The sequence below is a fragment of the Rhincodon typus genome, chromosome 31, assembly GCF_021869965.1.
Source record: "Rhincodon typus isolate 14 chromosome 31, sRhiTyp1.1, whole genome shotgun sequence".
NCBI lineage: Eukaryota > Metazoa > Chordata > Chondrichthyes > Orectolobiformes > Rhincodontidae > Rhincodon > Rhincodon typus.
Window position 1 is genome coordinate 3,976,786 of NC_063362.1, and position 19,396 is coordinate 3,996,181.

The window sequence follows — 19,396 nt, forward strand, 5'->3', positions numbered from 1 at the left end:
TGTCTTCACTGGATGTGCTGCAGGTCCTTGTTGCATTTGGAAGGCGGCAGCCGCGCGCGGGTGTTCCAGACGCCAGTGGCCACGCCCCTTTCGCCGTCTCCGTGTTCGATCTCCATGACGACACGCTGTATCAAACGAGCGGGTGGGCGGGGCCGCGGGCGGGAGAGGGGGAGTGACCTACGCTCCGATCCGCTCCATCGCGGATCCCTGATCCAGGCCGGGTTTTTTCGCGAGGCGCCGCCGCCGCCGAGTTGGAGAAATGAACAAAATTCAATAATACGGAAAAAAAAACCTAACCAAGTTCATCGCGCATGCTCCAAAAACCCCAACCATCCTAACACAAGACACATCGAAAAGTCACCGAAAGCAGCCCAACTGCAGGTAACAATCTCAGATCTCCCCTTTTCAACCCCAAATCAATGAATTGTTTGGGAAGACGGAGCTTGACAATAGCACTGGGGTTTTAGATCAGGGCTAAGTGTGTTGTATATCTCTCGCTGTTGCTGCTGCCAATTTAATATGATCTTACTGTTCTGTGCACAACATGATGTGTATCTGTGTGTGTTTGTGCGCGATCAATCCATTCGCTTAAGTTAAAAATCAGGATTTTAAAAAAAAATACAAGATTCTATGTCTGACTCACATCTTTTATTTTCTCCACAACTAAATTGAGGTCTTTGCAAACTTGGGGACTGCAACCGGCAAAGCGAATAAAAACGCTTTCTCCTAATTGATGTGGCTTTAATTTGATCTTGGCTTTCTGTCTAACTGGGTGATATCTATCTGTTTGCAGTAGGCATTTTGTTTATTCCATCGCTCACTCAACTTGAGTTTAAATAGCATCTGCGCGGACTCTCTCCTTTTTCTCTTTTAAGTCCCAAATTATTATTAACAAAAAAAACCCTCGTCAATGACAGGAGTGACACGGATGAAAACAAGAATTTACTGTGATCTCGCAACCAGTGGGAAGCTGCGATTTTCTTTTCCCCTGGTTTCCTACACAATCAACTCTTGAGTTTTATTCGTTTCGTCTTGACAAGGGGTTTGTGGATTAGAGTCTGTGTGTGTGTGTGTGTGTGTGTGTCTTCACGGGGACGAGGTAAGTTTAATTTACGATGTTGCCTTAAATATTGATACGTATCTGTGACAGGTTTCTGTTTTGGAAAGGGGAGGGTGACTCGTTGCGAGAAGAATACAGTCAGAGCCTAACTGGGGGTATATTCTGCCGCCTCTAAGTTTAGTGAGAGGAAATGAAGTGTGATGTGCATTGGCGTGATAGTTCGTATGGAGGGTTAGATAGAGAGAGAAATTGAGGAGGATACCTAGAAAGGTCAGCTTTTCTTCCCTGTAAATCCTGATCTTTGGGAGTTCATTGTCGCTGAAAGGGGGTTTATTTCTTACTCCGGGGGAACATGCAGACTGCTGGATTTTGTGTGTGTGTGTGTGACCTCCGTGACTTCAACAGAAAGTTTGGTGCGAGCGAACACAAGCCCTGGAAGTATACATGATTTGGTGCGCGCACTAACAGAAAAGAAAACAAGGTTATTTTTACAATGGCATTTTCAGAATGTGCAGTGTGATTTGCAGTTTGCGTCAGTTGATGGGGACGGCGGGGAGGGGGGGGGAGGAATTTGGGCACATTGAGCAGAAAGAGAAAATGATCCTTATTTTTGGGAGGGGGCGGTCACTTCCCTCAGATTATAACAGGTGTCGGGGACGATCTATCAATCTTGGACATTCCAGCGAAAGAGAGACAGAAAGGGAGTTTGAAACCTGTACAAGGACAAAATATTTGACCCCAGCTGACCCCCGTCCCCCCCACCCCCGTCATCTTTTCTCCCCCTTCCATTTCTCCGTTGCTTATTCCCCACCTCTCATTGCAGACCTAGAAATCCACGCGAAGGTGCGGTGCTCTGTAAAAGCTTGTAGAGAGAATACTTTATCCATTCCAGGGCGAAGAAGTTGCCTTGTGAACTGGGCGGGGGAGGGGGGGGGGGGGGGGGTTGCTGGTGGTGGAGGTAGGTAGATCAGTTGAAATCCACATTAGTTTTTAGAAGTTGAAACTCCAGCCGCGGCGAAACTGACATTGTTTTAACAGCAACTTTGTAAATCAAGTTACAACGCAGCGCCGCCCTCCTCCCCTCGATGCCTTGTTTAATTTATCATTTTTAATTCTACTGATGATAATCTGCCCACGTTTCCATGGCTACATAAACTGATCGAATTTAGTACGCCAAATTTGATGAGACTTTAAAATACATCCAGCATTAAGGGCTTCACATTCTTCTGGCATCTCGCTCCATCGCTTAATGATTATGTTGTTTTCTTACCAAACATGTCATATCTATGGCGACCATGGAGGTTTATTGTCTTTTTCAAGCAATAGTGCACATAAGTAATTAATGACCTTTTTTTTTCCCTCTTTGAGCACAGTCAATGTCATCTTGCTGTTTTATCTGGTGTCATAATTTAAACCATTGACAAATATTAGCTGCATTACTCAAATACTCTGTAAGAAAACAGAAAACACTTTGCCAGGGAAAACTAAGTTTAAAACTAAAGCTCATTCTTACGCCCTTCCAATGTTTGTGTATTTGATCTCTTTGTCGCTGTTTTTACCAGATTTGTACGTAAATCTAATTTTAACCTGTTTAATTTCAATTGAAATTACCTACAATATTCTCAACAACTGTCATAAGAAAGGAGGATATCGTAGGCCATCTCGTATAAGTTATAGTTGTGTAAAATGATTAAATATATTTATTAAAGAGAAATTGTTCAAAGTCACTGTTCAGGAATGGATACAGTGATTGCAGCAAAAATGGGCATTTATATTCTTTCAACCTCTGATATTTGCTTTTCAGCCATTTCCAATTGCTGAGCAGATTTCTCAGAATCACAATTAATTGTCCAGATAATTGCAGGTTCAGCTAATTAGGAGTCAATATTTAAAAGTGTAGTTGTTCAAGATACAGAAAAAAATCAGCATGGAAGTAAATGGTTCAAGAAAGCTGAGGATAGCCCGGTTCCTGATCTTCCTTGTAATAATATCAAAGTCAATAGGAATATACTGTTCCAGGTAGTTCACATTTGTGTAATTATTAATCTCAATTGTTCTGTATGCGATATTGACATTGTAATATTATTTCTTAACTGTCATCATTCTAAATCTACTACAGCACCACAGCATAATGGCTAGTTAATTTAAACTCCTCGCGTTGACTTACAAATGACAGTCAGTTGTTGGAAAAAGGGTCACTGCAGCTGTAGATGCAATCAGCTTAAAAACAAAACTGGGCTGTTGTGCTGTTTTGAAGGTCTTGTTCACTGTGTGCACCTACCTTATGATTTACATAGTTAAACAAAACTTGTGCATTGTTCATTCTTTCATTTTGTTTGCAATAGAGGGGGAGAGAGAGGAAAAAATCATGTACATTGTTCTTGGAAGTGAGATCTTGTGGCCTGTGAATGGTCAGACTGTGATGCACAGTTAACAAGCCCATCAAAGGAAAAGTTAAGATTTCTCCCTGTTGCCCGTGGTCAGGGTTGTCATCTGTTTCCAGGATGTGTCCTAAATGTCTTTGAAAAAAAATGCACTAGAAAAATGATGATTTGCCCCTTTAGAGCTAATTATCATTCTTAATAAGTATTAAAGGAATGAGACAGCATTGCTAGCATTACAGAGTAAGCCTGCCACTGCTCAAGGTGAGAGAGTCATCAGGACAGAGGCTTCAACACAGAGGCAGACTCATCATTTTGATAGGAGATACAGTTTCCTGAATTCAGCTCAGGGTGGGGTTGATTCTTTTGATAGATTGACAGCTGTCAGTCAATCTAAGAAGATGTCACAATGGCAGGCAAAACAAGATTAAAACTTCGCATCCACTTATTCAAAACATCCTGAGCTTTCTTTGATACATCAACCCCTTCTGTGTATCTCTTTATTTTTTATCCTGTAGAAGTTATTAGCTTCTGTTTTATTTGTGTTAATAAGGACTGTTTCATGTTAGACCACTGCAAATAATTCCAGTGTGGACTTAACTGTCCCTATTCCTAAATACCTTCATCTGTTTTACATTGAATAAAAACTGTCTATAGTCCATACATCAATTTAACAAAAAATGTGAATTGAGCAAACTCTGTAGTTTGTTTATGACTACAGTGACCAAGGACAGTGCAATGTCTTATTTCATGCAGTAGTGTCTATTGTATCGTGGAAAAAGTGAAGCTCCAATTAGACAGCCAAAATGTCCCAATTCCCCTACTGTGTAACTGATTAGAATAGTGTTCTTAGTTTGGAATTACTCCCTTTTAAATGAAAAAGCATCAAATGCTAATAATGCTATTGTTTAATCTGTAAGGGACAATGGGATTGTGCTTTATAATGTTTAATGGAAAGATTATTAAGGAGCTGCGATTTGAGCTCGTTCTTTTAGATAATTTGTGGAAGAATACTGGCTTGTAGCAAGCTATCAAACTTATTGAAAGTGAAGCTGTGTGATAGCAGTGTGCCATGATCGGAAATGCATGTGGAAGTAATGCATGTGAAAATAAGGCCAAAGAGATGCACGATAGTTCTAGACATTAAATACAAAATCTCCATCTGCAATATCCACATTTATGAACTTACACCTTGCAATTCAAATGATGAAAAATATAAAACTTAAATACTTTTTATGTAATATTTAGGGAATTTATAAACCAGAGCCTTAGCACATCCAGACCAGTTGGATTTTTTTTTGTAAAAAAAATTAGTGCATCTTCAATTTAATCAGATGAAAATGAATTGAGGAAAGTTTTAATTGCTTTAATCATTTATCTATGGAGTTGTAGTTACAGTGGAGATAGGGGACTTTAATAACATTAAAGTGCAATGTGCAGTCTTTTATTCCATCATAAAATTTGTTGGAACATTTGTTATAACCATGGTGGAAACTAATGCCACTGGTCATAAAATACCTAATATGTTTTTGCACTCATTTTTAACTGCATAATTTTAAAAATATGTCAAATTCCAGCTCAGTTATAGGAAAGCAGTTTCTATTCTTTTCAACAATACCCACTTCAACTTCTCAGTAAAGGAAATCACTTGGATCAGTTGGTCTAGGTAACCCTGTTTTTCTTCAATGTTGTGCATTTCCTGATTATTTGGTTGGCACATCATTCCAGTTTTTTTCTGCCTTCCACTGTACTTGATGGTGTTGATTCCAGTGTCTAACCTGAGTGATACATATATGTTTCACTGTTCAGTGCTGGTGAGGCAGTTAGCTGCCAGGTGATTACATTGCAAAGCTGGATCCTGTCCTCTGTACCCCTAAAACCCTTCGACTAAGCACCAGTAAACAGATGAAAGGCCAATTCATTGTGGGTCAAGAAAGGTAGAGGAGGGAACCTTTGAGAGATTTAAGAAGTATATAGATGAGCATTTGAAATGCTGTAGCGTATAAGGCTATAGGCCAAGTGTAGGATTAGAATAGATGGGTGCTTCATGACTGGTACAAACATCATGGGCTGAAGGTCCTTCTTCCATGCTCTAAAAACTCCTTTTCTCAATCTGAGGCCAGTTATGAACGTGTAATGACCTCAGTTGAGAACAGCTTACTCAGTCAAAGCCGGGGAACTAATTGTGTGCTCTTCCTGATTTCTGACACTCAGTTGAGCTCCCCCACAAGCCCCCAATGAAGCCTTTCCACATGGAGCTGCATGTTCTATGTGAGCTGTATCTCATGCTTTCCCCAGTCAATGAGGTGCCAACTGCTCGATAACTCCCCAATGCAGCAAAGCTCATCAGCTAGTTTTCTTAAGTGGTGACGTGTGCTTTGAACTGCACTTCACTATAAAAAGGTTCCATTGTATGTGCATAAATATTGTCACATGATTGGGAAAAGAAGTTAACAAGGCTAGCTTTTCTGCAATGTTCTAGTTTCTCACCGTTCTATGTTATATTTGTCTCGGGTCTGTGGGGTTTTTGAATCTGAGGTGTCAGTTTTATGGTCTCACACTTCACTAGTTTCTGTTTAAAAGATGATAATCCCATAAGAAAAAGCCAGTGCACCTATTGTCCAATTTTGCTCAGTGTAATGGTTCAAATACTCATGTGGTCAGTTTCCATTTCTGTTTCAAACTAAATAAGAACATTAAACATACAGATACGTGCATGGGGATTCTGGATTTTATTTCAGTCACGAGAAAAGGCTACATTGCTCACTTGTGTAACAAAATACACATTCCAGTGCCTAGCATGCAATGTGCTTCACCAGTGTTGACCAGTTCCCTTGAGGATCCCTGTTTTTCTGTATTGCAAACACTTCAACTCCAGTTTCTGCTCTTCCTGGTATATTAATTCCGTGTTATATATCTCTAGTAAATGTATTATTTAACTACACAAAAAACTTATAAATTGACTAGTAATGTGCTTGAGTGAGCAGGTGCTGGCAGTCTGGTTTCCAGCAGTTACTCACTGCTCTTTCCAGCACTATGACACTTATTAAATATAAAAAAAGTGAAGAATACAGTTGCTTTAAACCACATTACATCCTATTGTCTCCACAACCCCCACTTTTATTCTTTGCTCCTCACATTCTGTAGGCATTGATTTACCCTAAAAGGCAAATCACACATTGGGCTTTGTCCTGATCTGACATTGTCAGCACATCTGAGGTGATGTGATACAACTGAAGTCATTCTAACACTTTCTTTCCATAATTCCCAACATCATTGGGATTTTTCTGACTCATTAAAATGTCTTTCAGTGATCTCTAACCCTTCCGCAATCAGTTTGTGTCTTTGCTATAAGCATCATGATTAGGAGTACCAATTTGTTTCGCATTCTTCCTCCCCTGCTGAAGGGGAATCATGTTGAGGGGATGGTGTTGATCAGGAGGGACTGGGCAGCTGTGTTGGAGGTTGAGCAGTGTTTGCATTATCAGGAAGCAAAGTTAAAGATCAGTTTGAGAGGCACTCTATTTCTGAACAACACATAAACTTTCAGCATCAAATTCTGTCAAACATGAGGCTGGATGGTGTTAGGTTCAGTCAGGAACAAGTAAGTTTACAAAATAGACAGTCTGTCCAATGGCCTCATCATGAAATAAACAACAGCGGCGTACAATTTTTTTTTGTTGAAGAAAACAGCCATGAACAGAGATAGTGAAGATCTATATAAGAACTGAGGAAAGATCACCGGACCCGAAACGTTAACTCTGATTTTTCTTCACAGATGCTGCCAGACCTGCTGAGCTTTTCCAGCAACTTCTGTTTTGTTAGTGAAGATCTATAACTCTCTCTCCTAAGAAACTGAAGCAATGTGAATGGGAAACTTCAAATTGAGATTAAGAGATTTTAGTTAAGAGAAACTATTAAACTTTATGGAGCCAAAGTGAGTGGCTCGGACTATGATGAAGATCACTTTCTATCTAACCAAATGGTGGACAAGACAGAATGGACAAATTGGACCCTGTTCCTGTGTTCTCTGGTGATTTCCTGAAGAACTTTAATTACTCTGAGAATCTGTTTACTCACGTTGGCCAAACTGTGTTAGTAACGCACACTGTATGTTTCGCTTTGGAGACCTTAAGACTGGGAAAGTGCAAAGTCTTTCTCGAGCCTGTGAGCAGGGGCTGCAAATGTTTTGGAATTTGTTCCAAAATCTCAGTTATGGTGGATCTGCATTAACTGAGGAGGAATGAAGGTGCTAAGTGGGAATTCCTGTTGTAGGATTCTTCCCAACATGAGCAATGAGGCAGGCCTGAAACATCCGAGAGTGATCATGCATCTGGAACTTTCTTGACAAAGGAGACAGTGAAAAACAGATTGTCGTAATCAGAAAGAACTCCTAATACGCTAAAACATTTTGATACCAATTAAAAATATATAACTTTTTATAAAAGGTTGTTTTTGTTTATAACCATCATAAAAAGGCATTATCATCAATAGGACTTTGACATTGCAAACTTCTCCTATTTCCTTTTTTATTGTTCTCTCTTTGCACAAATGTGGCCAAATTGGTTTTGTTTTACTACCCATCAAAGGTCCATTCTGCACATAATCATCATCAGCATTTCAAGTCTTGCACAAAAAAACATGCTAATTGACTTGCCAACACAGCAACTTCCATTCATTGCTCTGTTAAAACCAGGCTGAAGTTTCAAAGAAATGACAATGTGAAATTAGATGTATTTATTCATTTCAGACTTATTTTAAAATTTACTGTCACCAAGGAGTGAGATTTGCACTCGCGCTGTGTCTCAGTCGCACTGAATCTCTCTCTGAGGTGCAATGAACATCCTTGTGTAGGCATACATCGCAGCCATTTTGGGCATAGCAGGATCCCACATAGCCAATGAAATGAACAAGCATGAATCAAGCAGAGAGAATGCTGGAGATACTCAGCAGGTGTGTGGAGAGAGATGTAGAGTTAACATTTCGAGTATGGTATGACTGTGCTTCAGAATGCTAAGGTGTTAGAAGATGGGTTTTTTATTACATATTTTTACACCAAACTTCCATCACCTTACAGTTTAACTGACCATTGATTCAGTTTGGGGCTGAGGGAGGTTGCTGCCCAGCAGTGAAGATGACATGTATTGAAGCCTGGCATCAAAGAACTTGGAACACCAATGTTTTGCTGAACAAAGCTAACACTAGAAGCAATGGAGGGGTGGGGATGGTGGAGAGAGGCGGGAGTGCGGGTAGGTGTGTTTGGAAGGTGTGAGTGAGGTGTTGGAGTAAGGGAAAGGATACATCTCTGTAAACAGACTGCACTCCCTCTCCCCTTAGGTGTCCTTCACCCTATGCCCAGCCTGTGCCTTATTGGGCCAAGAGGCCCTGTTTATGGTGAGATTCTGAAAGTCATTCCACCTGATGGACTGTCTAGGTTCACCGCAAAACACCTAATACAGGCTTAAAATCGAGCCAACTACGATGAAACTTCAGACCATTTCTAAAAATAATTTCTGTCAGTCAGTGACAGTTTTTTGCACTGGGGCTGACTGTCGAGGTCCCATCCCACCCCCAACAAACTGGATTGGCCAGTGCTGAAATGCCCTCCATTTATCTGACGCAGGCTATGATGAGACCATCGTCACTCTAATATCACACGGCAGAATCCACCAAAAGCTGCTGGTGCCATTAAACCATAAATTCAACTTTTAACGTAGCAGACCTATCTTAACTATAAGTTAATGAATCTTCTGTGACTGTGCTGTAAATACAGCACGAACAAAACTGAAGATAAATTTCATCTGCTTTCCTTAATCAACAGAAGAACAAATAAGATAGAAAGAAAAAAATGTCAAATTTAAAGTATGATTTCATTTTAGTCTATTTGTTGAGAGTTGTTCCATTTAATACATTATATCTAATGTTTGCATTGCTTAAGCATTCGTGTTGTTCTGTGTCATAAATGATTATTTGAAACTGTTTTACCACTGACTTGATGAAATCTAATCACATCCCCATTTACTGGAGGTTTCTCTAAGTCTCCTTTCACTGAGGCTTACCAGGACCCAGATGGTGCGCTAAAAGAATCTAAAATGTGGTGCCACATAACAATTACTCAGCAGTTTTCATCATCGTGAAATTGTATCTCTGGTCAAGGGTCTTGTGGTGCAGTGACAGTGTCACTACCTCTGGGTCAATACATCTTCGTTTCAGTCTCACCTACCTTGAAGGTGTGCCTACTATGTCTGAACAGCTTGGTTAATGTTTTTAAAAAATTGTATCTCCTGTAAACCACCAAGGGTCCTAAATTTTAGAAGCTGCTTGTGTTACCGACTCTTGTTCGATGAATTCATTTTGAGCTTTTTTATACCCGAACCAATTTTTCGTTAGGGCATGTAATCCATCTGTCAGCAGCATCACCAAGTCTCAATGTTGTTGGAGCTTCAATGGGTGAAAATTAGAACAAACTCATAGTTTGTGAAAGTTTGAGCAATTAGTGAAATTTGATGAAGATGAGTGGCTCAACCTGCAGTTCATTCACATAACACGGTCCCAATCTCAGCAGAAAGGAGTTGGATGAAGATTAGCCAGCAAAGTGAAGATGATGAGCAAGCTGCAGGGCTGAGGGCCCCCATGTGCTCACATACAGGGGGTATTGGTGAAGCCCTTCCAGCAATTACCTCTCTAATTGTTTACTTTGGGAAGGAGAGGGAACGCAATTAAAAACGACAGTTCTTTTAAATTTTCTGAATCGGGCCCCATCATGTTAGCAGGGAATCAGACGTAGGTTTGCATGGTTCATATACCTCAGTGGACCAGTTCTGTTTTGTGAGGAAGTGTTCTTTATAATTGTGATAAAAACTGTGGGTCATAAATTGGTGTGGAACTCAGTTTATTTCACTTTATTTGTAAGGTGCCCGCTGTATCAGGAGGCATACTTGGGAGAGCTGTGACTTGGTGCATTTTAAATAGTCTCTGGGGAGAATAAAATGGGTTCAGACAGAAAATGGTTGGTATTTTCATCTTTATTGAAGATCAGTGAAGCTTTCCACTGATGTAAATTCAGGACACAGAGTGCAACAGGAGAGAGCATGCTATATTTTTCTGACAGGGAGCTGAATATGTTGCCTTTAGTTGTCAGACTAAGCTGTGATGTGGCTTTAATTCTCTGCAGAGTCTAGAGTCATACAGCATGGAAACAGACCCTTCGGCCTAACCAGTCCATGCCGAACATAATCCCAAACTAAACTAGTCCCACCTGCCTGCTCCTGGCCCATAGCCCTCCAAACCTTTCGTATTCATGTACTTATCCAAATGTCTTTTAAACATTGTAATTGTACCCACATCCACCATTTCCTCAGGAAGTTCATTCCACACATGAACTACCCTCTGTGCAAAAAAATTGCCCTTCATGTCTTCTTTAAATCTCCCTCCTCTCACCTTAAATTGTGCCCCCTAGTCTTGAAATCCCCTAGGGAAAAGACAACTACCGTTAACCCTATCGATACCCCTCATGATTTTATAAGCTTCTATCAGGTCATCTCTCAACCTCCTACGCTCCAGGGGCCACCAATAATCAATTGGTCCAAACAGCTTCCCTGGGGCTGATCCAATGAAGCAGTTTGTCACCAAGATCTACTTGCCTCTTCCCACAGACTTTTTATTGCTCAAGTTAGGTCTTCTGAGAATTGCAAAGGTTAAGGGGAGATTTAGGAACTGCGTACAAAGATGTGAAGGACTTTGATAGAAAAACTGCTTCTAAGTTGTGTAAGGGTAATCAACCAGAGGACATAAGGCTAAAATAATTGGCAAAGAAAGACCAGAGATGGAATGAGGTGGATTTTTTAATGGCATAAGCTTCAAGGGGCTGAAATGCTGAGGTTGAAAGACTGGTGGAAGGAGATTCAATAACAACTTAAAAGTGGAATTAGACAAATTCCTGATGAGAAACAAAGAAATTCAGGGTTATGTTCAAGGGTAGGGGAATAGGGAAGAATTGGATAGTATTTCCAAAGGGCGATCACTGCCATGATGGACTGAATCTTGTCTTTTGGTGCTATTTCAATCCATGATTCTATAATTGTAATCACAATCGACAATTCTGGCTGATTCCTTTGACAAGTGCAGTACGTACCGTTGCGACAGGATTCGCCAAAACCCACTACAGACTTTCTCAAAATAGTTTGCTCATTGCATGATGCATGTTTATGTTGGATTACTGTCTTATTGTATAAGCTACCTTATGTCATACTTTGTCTACAGCCCTTTCAGTATTAAGTGCATTTAATAGACAATAAACAATTCTATTCCAATCAACCTACACAGAATTGTTAAACATATTCTTAGAATTACAAATAATTGCCATCCCTTGGGTTTTCAACTGACATAATCAGTGCTAGTATGAGAGAGTAAATTTTTACATAAAAGTCAGACATAGGTTGAGCAGTTTGTGTTCCTAGTAACTAGGCTTCAGTGTGCACTGAAGTTGCATGCATTAAGCTGCACCTCTGCACTTGAAGCAAAACCTAGCATCAGGTTCCTTAGCCCAGCTCGAGTTACTAAAATTGTGGTTTTTTTCCAAAAATTCCATACAATGTGGGTGTCACTAACTAGGCCAGCAGTTATTGCACATCTGGAATTGCATTGAGAAGGTAACTATAAGCTCCTTCTTGAATTGCTGCAGCCTATGAGGGATAAGTACACCCACCCGAGAGGAGTTTCCAGGATTTTGTGAAGGAAAAATGATATAGTTCCCAGTTAGAGATAGCGCAGTGTGTTATCCCTGACTCCAGCATCTGCAGTTCTTATTATCTGAGTGAGTTAGTTCCCAGTCAGAGTGCCAGAGGGGGCTTACAGATGTCAGTGTTCCCAAGTGCCTGCTGCCCTTGTCCTTCTAGATGGAAATGGTTTTGGGTTTGGAAGGTGCTGTCAAAGGAGCCTTGGTGAATTTCTGCAGTGCATCCTGTAAGTAGTACATACTGATGTGATTGAGCATCGGTGCTGGAGGGAGTAGATGTTTGTGGATGTGGTGCCAATCAAGTGGGCTGTTTTGTCCTGGATGGTGTCAAGCTTCTCGAGTGTTGTTGGAGCTGCATCCATCCAGGCAAGTGGGGAGTATTCCATCACACTCCTGACTTGTGCCTTGTAGATAGATGGTGGACAGGCTTTGGGGAGTCAGGAGGTGAGTTATTCGCCACAGTATTCCTAGCTTCTGATCCTCAGTATCTGAGGAGTCACAAATGATGCTGAGTAGAGTGCATTCATCAACAAACATCCCCACTTCTGACCTTGTGATGGAGGGAAGGTCATTGATGAAGCAGCTGAAGATGGTTGGGCTGAGGACACTACCCTGATGAACTCCTGCAGAGATGTCCTGGAGCTGAGAAAACTGGCATCCAGCAACCACAACCATCTTCCTATGTAGCAAATATGACTCCATTGTCAGAGAGCTTGCACCAATACCCATTGATTCCAGTTTTGCTAGGGCTCCTTGATGCTACACCTGATCCAATGCAGCCTTGATGTCAAGGGCTGTCACTCTCACCTCACCTCTGGAATTCAGCTCTTTTGTCCATGTTTGAACCCAGGCTATAATGAGGTCAGGAGCTGAGTGGCCCTGGTGGAACCCAAACTGGGCGTCACTGAGCAGGTTATTGCTGAGCAGGTGCTGCTTGATAGCACTGTTGGTGACACCTTCCATCACTTTACTGATGATCGAGAGGAGACTGATGGGGCGGTAATTGGCTGGGTTGGATTTGTCCTGCTTTTTGTGTACAGGACGTACATGGGCAATTTTTCCACATTGTCGGGTAGATGCCAGTGTTGTAACTGTACTGGAAGAGTTTGACTAAGGGAACAACTTGTTTTGGAGCACTAATCTTCAGTACTATTGTCGGAATGTACTATTACCATAGCTTCCAGCTGTTTCTCGATATTACGTGGAGTGAATCGAATTGGCTGAAGACTGGTATCTGTGATTCTGGAGACCACTGGAGGAGACTGAGATGGATTGTCCACTCGCACTTCTGGCTGAGGATTGCGGCAAAAGCTTCAGCCTTATCTTTTGCATCAATCCTGTGATTGGGCTCTTCCATCATTGAGGATGGGGATATTTGTGGAGCCTCCTCCTCCAGTGAGTTGTTTAATTGTCCACCACCATTCACAACTGGATGTGGCAGGACTGCAGAGCTTAGATCTGATACGTTGGTTGTGGCATTGCCTAGCCATATTGATCATATGCTGCTTACACTGCTTGGTACACAAGTAGTCCTGAGTTATAGCTTTTCTCGGTTAACACTTCATTTTCAGGTATGTCTGGTGCTGTTCCTGCACTCTCCATTGAACCTGGGTTGATCCCCTGGCTTGATGGTCATGGTTGAGTGGGGGATATGCCGGGCCAAGAGGTTACAGATTGCGGTGGAGTACAATTCTGCTGCCCATTCTATTGATGGCCCACAGCGCCTCATGGATGCCCAGTCTTGAGTTGCTAGATCTGTGCAAAGTCTGTACCATTTAGCACGGTGATAATACCAGACAATATGACGGATTTGCTGTGTGAACAGTGTGATACTTACTGCTAACAGTATGGTCATATAGGTGATTTGGTGAAAACAAGACCATGTTTGCTTTTCCTTCTTGTTGGCTCCCTCAGCACTTGCTGCAGACCCAATCTAGCAGCAATGTCCTATAGGACACGATCAGCTCCATCAGTCGTGATGCCACTGAGTTGCTGTTGGTAATAGACATTGAAGTCCCCACCCAGAGTACCCTCTGTACCCCTTGCCAGCCTTGTGCATCCTACAAGAGCTGTTCAACATAGATGAGTACAGATTCATCAACCCGGGGAGGGGTGGGGTGTGGGGGGGGGGGTTCCAGCTTCTAATCACCAGGAGATCTCCTTGCCCATGTTTAACTTGACACCTCGAGACTCCTTGCAGTCCGCAGTCAATGTTGAAGACTCCCACGGCAGCTCCCTACCTCCTGTACACCACTGTGCCACCAGCCCTGCTGGATCTGCTGCATTAGTAGTACAGGACGTACCCAGCTATAGTGATGGCAGTGTCTGGGACATGGTCTGTAAGGTGTGATTCTGCGAATGTGACTATATCAGGCTGTTGCTTGACTAGTTGTGGGACAGCTGTCCCAATTTTGGCATAAGCCCCAAGATGTTAGTAAGGAGGATTTTGCAGGGTTAATGGAGCTGTGTGTGTCATTGTCATTCGCAATGCTGGGTGACCTATCCAGTTTCTCTTTTTATCAGGCATTGTAGTGGTTTGAAAGCGTGCTGTGGCTTGCTGACATGTAGCTGACTCTGTGTCAGTGAGGTACCACTTCTATCTTTCTTCCTGTAAAGGTATTAGTGATGGTTCCAAGTCAGAAACTCAGTGGGTTTAAACCCCATTCCAGAGATCTGACCATGAGTCTTTGGCTGTTCCTGTGCTGGGAGAGATCTCGACCATCAGGGGGTGCTGTGCCTTGGTTGTGATATCAAACCAAGGCCCCATCTGCCCTCTCAGATGGCTATAAAAGATCCCAGAAGACTACTTTGATGAAGAGCAGTGAGTTCCTCCCTCAACATTTATTTCTCAACCAATGTCAATAGCATATTTTCATGTTGCTGCTTTGTGAGATCTTACTGCATGCAATTTGGCTGCTGTATTTCCAACATTGCAATGGTTACTCCGTTGAATATAAGCACATTGGGACCGCCTGAGGTCATGGAAGGTGCTATTTAAATGTAAGACTTTACAAAGAGCGCACAGTCCAGAATCAAGCCATTCAGCCCAACCAACCCATGGTGGTGTTTATGTGACTGCCAAGCCCTTTCTGATTTTGTTTTCTTTAGTGGATTGAGTGTTATTACAAAGTGCACAGTTGCTTCCTCTGTCAGGAGAGTGGTGGAGAGTGCGAGATGGGTCTGCACTGCAGATCAGCAATGGATGGTCACTAGAAGACACAGCCTCATCATGCCTCACTTTTCAATGGCATTCTGTACAGTGCTGTACGGATAGAATCTTATTCAATGAAGGGAGTTGGGTCTTTGAGGAAAAGCGACCCTGGGAGTCAAACCCATAACTTTGAACAGTCAAGCTGTCAAGTGTTAGATATAGCCAGGAACCCAGTAACAAGATCTTTTGAATAAAGACCATGCACCTAACTAGGGCTAGACTGAATTTCCTCCACTCACAAATAGCTAAACACATCCCTATTAGATCTGTACTTTAATTACTCTCAGAAGCCAATGTACAATCCCAAAAAAGTTGCATTTATTTCCTTCCACAGCCTAAGGTTCAGCATTCTTTGAGCATCCTTAATAATATTTGAATATTAAATTTTAATTAGAAAACAGAATAATGCCTCATTTTGGATCTTTTTAATAAATGAAGTAGAGAATTTCTAATAAAATAAACGACTTAGAAAATCAATTAGTCCTGGGTTGCATGGTCTGCCATTAACCCTATGATGACTGAAGGAGCTCCATTTACATCTCAGACAATGGTGACTCTGATGTGAGGGGACGTTCTGTAAAAGGGCCGTGGTGGGGAGCTTGAGAATTAAGTCTCGAAAATGGACATTATATCTGCACAGCCAGAAGAAAATGGAAAATGTTAATTCTATTACTTACGTTGCTGAAAACCCCCAGAGGGTTAAAGCCATGGGTCATAAATATTTGGATATCCTGTAGTGTATTTTATTTCTCCCTGTATATTACATACTATTTTACTTGCTAAATTTAATTAATATTATATGCTTCTCCGGTTCAACTGTTTTTCTGAATCATGATTTAAACTTATTGGCAAAAAAAGGCTTCTAAAGAAATGAGAATCTAAATTAATTTTTAACCTAGATTTATGATTAATTTATAATACTCCACACATCTCACTAACCAATCTAGTTTATTTTCCTTGCTCAGACCTATTATGAATCATTCCCAATATTTGTTTAAGAAATGGTAGTCCTCTCCACCCTAACATTTGTTCTCTGTATAAGTTAAGATTTTGTTGTTCAGAGAATATTTCATTTTTTTGCCATTTTGTGCCAATTTTGAATTATTTATCAAAGGTGGGGACAGTCTGCAGGAATTAATGTGGAGTTCAGTTTGACCATAACAAACCCTGCACCCTGTCAACATTCTCATATTCGAAAAATGCCAGTCACAGAGGACAAGAATTTGGTCATATTTAATGAAGGCACCTGCAATTCATGAGACTTTATCTTTGTAACAACCCTCCAACCATGCACCTTCAAGCTCTCTCTTTCTCAGCACTGATCCTGACCTTGTGTGTTTCCCTGTTTCATTGCTGCACTATTGGTACTTGGGTTTTCTGTTACCGAGGACCTAAGCTGTATAATTATTCCTCTGAACCTCTGCACCTTCCTTCGTGAAGACACTCCTTTCAACCTCCCTCTTTGACCAAGCCTTTGGTCTTACATGGCTCAATGACACATTTAATATGATGCTACTCCTGTGAAGGATTTTGAGCAGTTTTGCTACATGAAGTGCAAAGTGTTGTTGTTTGTAATGTAGGTTTGGAAAGGGTGAACTCATCCAAGGCTCAACGTCTTGATTTTGATCATTGTGTAGGAAGTGGGCATCGCTGGCAAGGTCAGCATTTACTGCCCACCTCTTGTGCCCTTGAAAACGTCTTGGAAAAACATGCTTCCTCTTTCTCTTGAATGATTGTTGTCCATGTCACTGTCATCTGACCCAGTGATCATGACCCAAGTGGGCCATGTGACTTCAAAGTCCTGGTGCCCACTCTGCCCTTGGTCTTTGTGGTAGTGGAAGGTATTGTTTTCAGAAATGCTACCAAAGGAGCAATGACACCTTGCTGCAGCCCATGTTGCAGATACAGATGTTTAGATTGTGCATGGGATGGATATTTATGCTGGTTCAATGGATGGCATACAGCCACTTACTTTTGACCTGGACAGTGTTAACCTTCCTAATTGCTATTTTGATTTGTTTTCTTCACTTATTACTTTGTGACTGGGGTGTGGACCTCACTGACAAGGCTGCCAATTCATGCCTATCCCAGTTGCCCTTGAGCTGATCATCTCTCTAGGCCATTGACCAGATTGCTGTGAGTTTGGAGTCAGGTGTAGGTCAGACCAGTAAAGATGGCAGATTTACTTCCAAATGGAATTTTAAGACAATTGATGCTCATTCCAGTCACCATCACTGATGTTTGTTTTCAATTTCAAATGTGTGAACTGAACTTAAATCCCACCATCCCCATCGCATTCAGTCATTGGGCTCTGGATTACCAGTGCAGTGATATTACCACCACATCACTGTCTCCCTCTGAGCTACGAAAGCTTGTTGGGTCTGACACTTTGGCTTGTTTGATAGCCTCCTGGTTATCCCTAGGCCATATGGTTGAGGGATCAAGACCCACTGGGCCCAATCCAGTTTCTGAACTGAGGGAGCACCGGATTGTTGGGGGTTCGTTAGGGGATTGCAAGGTGAAATTCACATCCCGGCTCTGGTGGAAGTAAAAACTGATATTATTCAAAGAAGAAGAAATTTACAAAGGCAAGTGTTGGAACCAGCAAAACCGGCAGCATCTGTGGAGAGCTAGACAGAGTTACGGTTTCAGGTTGATGATGTTATGGCAAGCTGGGTTCTGTATCCCTGGCAAGTCCTGCTTTCGTTTTATTTATTTAGAGATGTGAAGAGAATCCCCTGGTGTCTCCATACACCAACACAGCTGAATAAAATACACCAACTGGAAACATTGCTGTGTCTGTGACATGATGAAACATTCTGAGATATTCCAAAATGACAACTGCAGGCATGAGAGTATTCACTAGTCCATGGATATGGAAGAGCCCATGGATAAAATTCTCCATGCACTTGGACTAAAGACTTGTTTTGAATCTAGGAAGGCAACTTAGAGTGGAGAAGAAAGTCACACATTGGATCAATGCATCAGGGAACACAGGTAGATGTTTAAATATAAGGAAGCTGGTAGCTGGTAGAGAAATGTCTTAATGCAGAGTGGTTGAACATACAAACACATGAATTAGGAGCAGGCATAGGCCATTCGGAGCCTTAAACCTGCTCCTTCATTCAACTGAAACCAGTAAATGGCCTTCCACGAGGCATAGGTAATGAAAATAGCACTTATGGATAAGATGGACAAAAACTTCATGGAGAAACGAACGAAAGCATTTGCTGTCGATTCAAATGAAGAAGCTTGGAAGGACATTTATGTGGATCATAAAGGCCAGCACAGGCTAACTGGGCCAAATGGCCTACTGCAGAGGGCTGTTCAGGCTGGGTTGCTAAGTATATGCAAGGCTGAGATAGATACATTTTCAATCAGAAAGGGACTGACGGGAGATGAGGTAAAGGCAGGAAAGTGGAGTTGAGGATTATCAGATGAGTTTTGATCTCATTGAATTGCAGAGCAGACTCGATAGGATGAATGGCTCACTTGCACTCCTGTGTCTTATGATCCCAAGATTTCTGTAAATTCTATTTAATTCCACAAAATTAATAGTCGACTTTTGATCTAACTCATCAAACAAAGATGAATGGAACACAGACCATGGTGACTCTCAATGACAGTACATTTTTTGCCCCATTCCTTCACAAACTATTTTAACACTAAACTGTAAATAACATTTCTGGGTAAAGTTGGCATGACCATGCAGCCTTTGGTGAATATAGTTTAGTTCCTGAATCTGGTTTAAAGCTCACAGTTTGTCAAATAGAGAGGATCTTTGTTTTTAAATGAGTTGAGGGAAGGAAAAAAAGAGATTTAGACAACCTGAGATGCTATTGGCCAAATCCAAGTAACTGCTCACTTTCTAACATTCAAAAACTGAAAAAGCACACCAAATGTGTACATCATGAGCAAAGATACACAGCATGTGTAATTGTATTGTGTGTGTGTGTGTGTGAGAGAGAGAGAGAGTGTGTGTGTCAGTTTGAGTGTGTGTGAGTGAG

At 41.5% G+C, this 19,396-nt stretch overlaps 1 protein-coding gene across 3 annotated transcripts in view; it reads left to right on the forward strand.

The window, feature by feature from the left end:
* Nucleotides 1–251: 251 nt before the first annotated feature.
* Nucleotides 252–19,396, forward strand: part of casz1 (castor zinc finger 1) — a 370,171-nt gene continuing 351,026 nt past the window's right edge. For all 3 annotated transcript variants that reach the window (XM_048615145.1, XM_048615147.1, XM_048615148.1), the window contains exon 1: nt 252–381. The gene's annotated coding sequence lies outside the window, so the exon portion shown is untranslated. The remainder of the gene's footprint in view (nt 382–19,396) is intronic.